Genomic DNA, 8252 nt, shown 5'->3' on the forward strand with positions numbered 1-8252 from the left:
CTGCTTTAATGCCTCCAGCCTCTCCCTGTCTTCACTCTGTTCATTTTCTTCTGTTTTCTGTCCCTGTGGCAAGGCCCGACTGTCCGCCGCATCCTGCCTGGCCCGCCTGAACCTCCGGCCTCCCAGCGGCCCCCTTGTCGTCGGTGGCGTCGAGCCTGTAGAGACTGTTAGCTGCCCTCCACTCCCGGGCTGGCGGGACCTCCCCAACCCTGAGCCACACCCCGGGCACTGCCGTTTCCCTGCCCTGGGCATCTTCTTCTCTGAAAGTCCGTGGTGGGTGACGGGCAGGGGCACCGGGAAGGGAGGCCAGTGCTGGGAGAGAAGAAGACAGCTGTTTTAATATATTTTTGTGACTTTCAAACTGTTTCCCTCCCCTCCTTAAGGGTGAGTTGCAGGACTGCTTTTCACACAAAGCACAGTGGGGAGGGGGTGCTGGCACGGGTTGGGCACTGTCTGAAGGTGCAGCCCCTGTGCTTACTGAATGGTTAGCCCCTCCCTCAACAGGGACAAACTACCAAGGTTCTGTCACCCCACAGCCCGCATCCCCCATGGATGTTACCTTTCCTGCCATTCTGCCTGTTGGCGCCTTTCCACCTCTTGGGCCCTCTGTGGGAGGCAGTGGGTTTCCGTTTATGTGCCTGCTCACTTACTCAGGGCTGTACAGCCCCTCCTCTGTGCCACACCCTGTTTGGTGCCAGGAACCCAGCAGCGAACAAGAAAGGCAGGTCCCTAGCGAGGGAGATGGGCAGTAGAGTGACAGTGGTGCCTGCAGCCGCAGCTAGATGTCAGTGAGGAGCAGTGGTTGGGGCAGAGGGCCCAGGCCAGACCTCCGAGGTCAGCCCCGAGAAGGCAAATGACAGAGGTCAAGCCGACTCCAGAGGCCACCTGTCTGTGCCTGTGCCACAGGAGGGACTCAGGTGCCCCGTCCCTGCCGAGCGGTCATCTTCACCCTTTGTTTTCTGGCGATGTCCTCTGGCTCCACCCACCGATAATCTCAGGCACTGCTGGGCTTAGCTGTAGGAGTTCCAGTTACTAAACTGAAGAGCAGATGCCAATCTCTTGATGAGTAATAACTATGATGATATAAAAACACATGTAGCATGCTTAGCACGTGAGGCTTCCCTGCGGCAGGCGAGTCCTCTCATTGCTCTTTAGGGAGGCACAGCGGGGGAGGAAAGCGCCAAAGGCCTGACTCAGCTGGCAAGTAGCCGGGCTGGGCTTGACCTCAGGGAGTCGACTCTAGGATCCTCTCCTAAGGCCCTCTCCTGTGCTCCCGCAATGGCAGATCGGAAACAGGGCCCTCTTGGAAAGAGTAGGGGGTCCCAGGAGGGTGGTTTGTGGACTCTCGAGTTATTTATGTGTACATATTACCACCACCCCAAATACTTCCTAGTCGTAGGAAGCATTTGCAGCTCTGGGCTGTTGGCGGGCTTTGAGAGTCATACCCATTCCGCCACTGTCTGCCAGGCAGACCTGAGCTGGATGCTTCTTCATCTCCCAGCTGTTCTAGAGCCAGAGTGGTCAACCCATTTGACTTAGCAGTTCCCCTAGACCAACTCCAACAACCATGTGGTATTTGAGTGTTAATACATTCACATGGTTCAAAGTTCAAAAGGCACGTAAGGCTTTACAGTGAAGTCTCTTCCCTTGTCTTCTAGCGCCCTAGTCTCCTCCCCAGGGCCACCAATGTTACCAATTCCTTGTGCAGTCCTTCCAGAGTTGTGTCTGTATGTATGTGTGTATGTGTGTATGTGTGTGTCTTCAGAGTGACATGTAGTATGCACATACAAGGATACACGTCTTAACAGCCTATTTAACCAGTCCCTTTTCGAAGGGAACTCAGGTTGTTTCCAGTCTCTTGCTGTTACAAGCAGTGCTGCAATGAATAACCTTGTTCCCATTTGGGATCCATTCAGAGGTAAATTTGAAGAACTCCAAGTATATCGTTTAAGTGCAAATACTAATACAGTGGATCAATAGCAAATCCGAACCAGGCTTTCCCCCGAGATCATTGGCAATTTCTGGGTGATTTATTTATACAGTTACCACCCCATTCCAAAAAGGAATTCAAAGCAGCTGATTCTTCTAATTGGAGGCCGCTGGAGGAAGCTGGTCAGGGAATGCTAAGAGCTGATATAGACTAGGTGCCCTCGTGGTGCGGTGGTTGAGAGTTTCGACTGCTAACTAGAAAGTCGGCAGTTCGAACCCACCAGCAGCTCATTGGAAACCCTATGGGGCAGCCCTGTAGGGTCGCTATGAGTCAGAATCGACTCAATGGCAATGAGTTTGGCTTTTAACATTGACCACCACCTATGTACCAGGAAGTACTAAACAGCTTTGTTGAATTGATGGGCCTGTTGAATCGTCGGGGCAACACCATGAAAGGCAGGAACTTCCTATTCTCATCCCATAAACAGGTGTGGAAATGGAGGCGCAGAGCAGATCTGAGCCAGGCCAGGCGGATGGTTCTGTTTGGATGGTGGTATTGGCCGAGGTCACCTCAGGTCCTGTCACCTCACCCTGGTACCTGACCAAAGGATACCAGAGAAAATGGGAACACAGTACCTGTGGCAGGCAGCCAGGGTGCTTCTTCCTTCTGTGCCTAAGCCTGGGGCCGCTGAGGTGGTCCAGGAATGGAGCTTTACCCCTGCTTTGGGGATCTGAGCTGACTTGCTTGGTGAGCGCTGCTCCTGTAGACCCGCCTTTGAGGGCCTGATGGGTCAGGAGGGAAGAGATGTTTTCCTGTACCTTATCTGCTTTGTGAGCTCCAAACCAGGGCTTCTCAAACTTCAAACAGTGCTAACGTCTGTCTCTCTCTTTTTTAAATCATAGACTTTATTTTTTTAGGATAGTTTTAGATGTACAGAAAAAGTGAGACGATAGTGCAGAGAGTTCCCATACGCCCTACGCCCAGTTTCATTCATTAGTCACATCTGATAGTATTAGTATGGCAATTTGTCACAATTAACGAACCAACATCGATCGATCAAAACCAGTTGCCATCGAGTTGATACTGACTCATGGCGACCCCATGTGTGTCAGAGTAGAACTGTGCTCCGTAGGGTTTTTAATAGCTGAGTTTTCAGAAGTAGATCACCAGGCCTTCTTCCGGGGTCCCACTGGGTGGACTTGTACTGCCAACATTTCTGGTAGTGGCTGGGTATGTTAACCCTTTGACCACCCAGGGAGTCCATTAACTAAAGTCCATAGTTTCTTCAGATTTTCTTAGTTTTACTAAGGGTCCCACCAAGGATACCATATTACATTTAGTTGTGTCTCCTTGGACTCCTGACTGTGGCAGCTTCTCACACTTTGCTTGTTTGTGATGACCTTGACAGTTTGGAGGAGTACGGATCAGGTGTCTTGTAGGCTGCCCCTCTCTTGGGATTTGTCTTGGTTTTTCTCATGGTTACACCGGGGTTGTGGGTTTTGGGGAGGAAGCCTGCGTAGGTTAAGTGCCATTCTCATCCCATGGTATCAAGGATACTCTCAACACGATTTATGATTGTTGATGTTGACCTTAATCACCTGGCTGAGGTACTGTTTGCAGGTTTCTCCACCGTGAGGTTACCTTCCCTTCCCCCTTTTCATACTGTACTCTTAGGAAGGAAGTCACTATGTGCAGCCCACACTTAAGAACTGGAGGGTTATGTTCTGCCTCCTTGAGGGCAGAGTATCTATATACATTATTTGGACTTCTTCTGCGTGGGAGATTTGTCTCTTCTCCCATTTATTAACTTAATCATTTTCATCAGTATGGGCTTACGGATGTTTACTTTATATTTTGGACTATAAGCCAATACTACTTTATTTATTTTGTTGCTCAACTTGTTCAAGCTTTGGCCATCGGGAGCTCTTTCAGTTGGCTCCTGTGTCCCTTTGACATATCCCATCTGCTGTGCAGTGGGTTTCTTTTACATATGGCCTTTCTGGCCTTGGGTTTATAATTCTGCCAAAAATAATTGGTTGGGCTGCAGCCTCCCCTGTGATTGGTCTGTTTTATGCACCTTGCAGGGATTGGCCAATTTACTATGCAAATACGGTGTGTAAAACCACCCAACAGGATAAAGTGACCTTGCGGGAATTGTTTTTTTTTTTGCCCGTCTGGGAGGGCCATGCCTTGAAACTGATAAGGAGCTTGCTTATTTAAGCAGCCAACTTGACAGGTTTTCAGCGAGAGGCAATGGGAGAGAGAAGGAACCTTCTAAAACAGCTGTAATACCGGCCAAGAGCTGTAATACTGAAGACGGCGCAAGACAGCAGCAGCACTGTGAGTGGCAGGAACCACAGGAGAGAGAGCTGAGCGCCTTCGGGCAGGAGGCTTGCTGGCAGAGAGGGGTGCCTCTGGGCACTTGTCAGCAGTTCTAAAAGAGCTGTAACACTTCCCCAAGAGGGCAGAGGCCTGGGAAGGCCCAGCAGCTGAGAGAAGGGCCTGCCGGTGGGCATGACCAAAAAGAAGCTGAGCACTGTCGTGGTTGGAAGCTGTCTTGATTGACAAAGTTGATCCTGATCCTGAGTCATAGCCTGTTACTTCCTAATAAACCTCGTAACTGTGAGTATGGTCTGTGAGTTCTGTGTGGCCATTGCAACAAATTATCAATCTCAGCAAAGAAAGTAGAGAGTGCCAGGGGGGGGACGGCCAGTGTCAGAAATGGCGAAAAAGTTGGAGAGTGGAGGTATATCTGACCTCCACCTCATAGGGACCAGCTTTGTGTTGATTGTGATTCTCATGCCTCGTCATGGATTTAGATGAGTTCTTCAGACTTAGCATTGCACCATGTTTTTTTGTTTGTTCGTTTGTTTTATTAGCACTTTTTTACTTTCTGGAGCTACAAGACGCTCCATGCTATCTTGCATATTTCCTGCCCCAGTCCTAGAATCAGCCATCTCTCCAAGGAGCCCTGTTTCCTTTTATTGAAGAATGGTGTTAGACACCAAGAGCTGGGCGCTACGTGCATTTGTTGCTACTGGGGCAACACCTCCTTTATAAAAAGTGAAATCTTAATATGGATCCCCAATATAAAAAGCATATTTAAAACAGAAAATGAGTAATTTATTAGTAGTATGTATTTAAAATGTTTATTTTGAATTAATTCATGCAAACCATTCAAAATTCAGAGGTACAAAAGGATATACAATAGACTGGCAAAATTTTTTAAACGTCTCATAATACCAAGTGCTAGGGAAGATTTGGAGTAATAGAAGTCTGTACACTGCTGATGGAATGTAAATTGGTACCAACCATTTTGGAATACAGTTTGGTAGTTTGTGGTAAAGTTGAAGATAACATAGCCTCCAACCCAGCAATTCCCTTCCTAGGAGCATACCATGGAGAAACTTCCACATACACACAAAGAATGTTCAGACAGAGCAGGAGAAAAATGCAGAACAAAATTCCAATTCACACACAAAAAGACCAGACTTACAGGCCTGACAGAGACTGGAGGAACTCCGAGACTATGGCCCCCAGACACCCTTGTAACTTAGAACTGAAGTCACTACTGAAGTTCACCCTTCAGCCAAGGATGACACAGGTCTATAAAACAATAACACACATGAAGAATTTGCTTCTTAGTTCTATCATGTAAATGAGACTGCATGGGAAACACCTGCCCACAAGCAAAGAAGGGAAGGCAGGAAGGGACATGAAAACTGGACGAATAGAAATGGGGACTCAGGGTGAAGGGGAGAGTGTCGACACATCGTGGGGATTGCAACCAGTATCACAAAACAATCTGTATATAAATTGTTGAATGAGAAGCTAATTTGCTCTGTAAACTTTCACCTAAACCACAATAAAAAAAAAATTCAGAGAAGCTCTGTAAAGTGTAAACTTGGAAACAATCCAAATGTCCATCAACTGGAGAATGGATAAACTGTGGCATAATTGTTCCAGTTATCTAATGCATAATGAATCACCCTAAAACTTAGTGGCTTAAATCAACAGTCATTTTATTATATCTTATGGTTCTGGGGGTTTTACTGGGCTCAACTAGACTGTTATGGCTTGCGGTAAGTAAGATAGTGGCTGGGGCTGGTGTGCTCTTGAAAACTTCTTCACATGTCTGGTGGGTGCTACTGGTACTTTGTTGGGACTGAGCCTGGGCTGTCAGCCAGAATGCCTCCACGAGGACTTTCCATGTGACCTGGGCTTCCTTACAACATGGTGGCTGGGTTCCAAGAGCAAGCTTCTCAAGAGAGCCAGCAGAAACAGTATTGTCTTTTCTAACCTAGTGTCGGAAATCACATTGCTTCAGTTATGCCATAGTCGCTGTGCCGCCTAGATTCAAGGGGAAGGACCATAGGCCCCGTCTCTCAATGGGAGGAGCGTCCCTGTCTTGTTGTAAGGAGAGTAAGTGGGAGATCCCATTGTGGCCATCTTGGAAAATACAGTGGCATACTATACATCAATGAAACTGAACTAAAGTTGCATATATCAACATGAATAAACCTCAAAATATTGAGCGAAAAAAGCAAATTGCAGAGAAATAACGTAGTTTTAAAATATGCAAAGTTATGCATATTTTTTGGGATATGTAAATATATATTAAATGTATAAAATGCATGGGGATTGTAAACTCCAAATGTAGGACAGTGGTTCCCTCTGGGGCAGGGTAGGGTGGGATGTGCCTGGAGAGCAGCACATGGGGAATCAACAGTATAGCTGTGGTTTCTTCAGCCAGTTGGTGGCCACACAGGAGTTCATTGTGTTAATTTTTATGACCTTTCTTTTTATCTCAACAATTAAAAAAAAGAAAGCTCCTATTCTTGATCCCTAAGCCCCCCAGTTTCTCCATCCAGAGACAATGAGTGTTACTGGGGTTTTATGTATCCTTCCAGAGATATTCTGTACATTTACAAATGTTGTTGTTAGGTGCCATTGAGTCAGTTCTGACTCATAGCGACCCTGTGTACAACAGAATGAAACACTGCCTGGTCCTGCGCCATTCCTCACAATTGTTGCTATGCTCAAGCTTGTTGTAGCCACTGTGTCAATCCTTCTTGTTGAGGGTCTTCCTCTTTTTTGCTGGCCCTCTACCAAGCATGATGTCCTTCTCCAGGGACTGGTCTATATATATATTTTCCACTCAGATGGCAGCATATATGATAGTTTTGCATTTTGCTTTTTTCACCTAATCTATCCCAGAGATCATTTTTAAAATGATCTTTATTGAAATATAATTAACACACTGTACAATTCACCCAAAAGCCAATTGAGTGGCTTTTAGCATATCCACAGAGTTGTGCAATTATCACCACAGTCAATTTTAGAACATTTTCATTATCCCAGAAAGAAACCCATCATCCCCAAAGCTCTAGGCAACCACTAATCTATTTCCTATCTCTGTAGATCTGCCTATTCTGGACACTTCATTTAAATAGAATCATACAATACTGTGGTACTTTATGGCTGGCTTCTTTCCCTCAGCATAATGTTTTTAAGGCTCATCCATGTTGTAGCATGTAGCAATATCTATTTTGTATTGCCAAATAATATTCCACTGGATGGATATAAGGAACCCTGGTGGTGCAGTGGTTAAAGCACTCGGCTGCTAACCAAAAAGTTGTTAATTGGAATCCACCAGCCAATCCGAGGGAGGAAGATGGGGCAGTCTGCTTACTTAGAGATTTACAGCCTCAGAAACCCTATGGGGCAGTTCTACTCTGTCCTGTAGGGTCAGTATGAGTCAGAATCCACTCGAGAGCAATGGGTTTTTGGTTTTTTGAGTGTGTGTGAAGTGGCAGCTCACTGTGATTTTTATTTGCATTTCTCTGATGGCTAATGATGCTTGTTGGAAAGAGCTTCCTTTTAAAATGACTAGTATTCTCTTGTGTAGATACTGTTGAGTCCACTCTGACTCATGGTGGCTGCACATAGAGTAGAACTGTGCTCCATAGGTTTTCAGTGGCTAATTTTTTTTTTAAAATATTTTATTGTACTTCAGGTGAAGGCTTACAGAACAAATAGTTTCTCATGAAACAGTAATACACATGTTGTTTTATGACATTGGTTAACCACCCCACAACATATTAACCTTCTAACTTCTCAATCTTTTTTTTTTTTTGGTGAAAATACACGTAGCCAAAGATACACTGTTTCAAAAATTTCTACATGCACAGTTCAGTGACACTGACTACGCCTTTTCAATTGTGCTGTTATTCTCATTTAAGATGAAGGCTTACAGAACAAAATAGTTTCTCATTTAACAGTTACTACAAATGTTGCCCTATGACAATGGTTAACAATCTCA

This window comes from Trichechus manatus, unplaced genomic scaffold (assembly GCF_000243295.1).
Source record: "Trichechus manatus latirostris isolate Lorelei unplaced genomic scaffold, TriManLat1.0 scaffold00338, whole genome shotgun sequence".
In the NCBI taxonomy this organism is placed as follows: domain Eukaryota; kingdom Metazoa; phylum Chordata; class Mammalia; order Sirenia; family Trichechidae; genus Trichechus; species Trichechus manatus.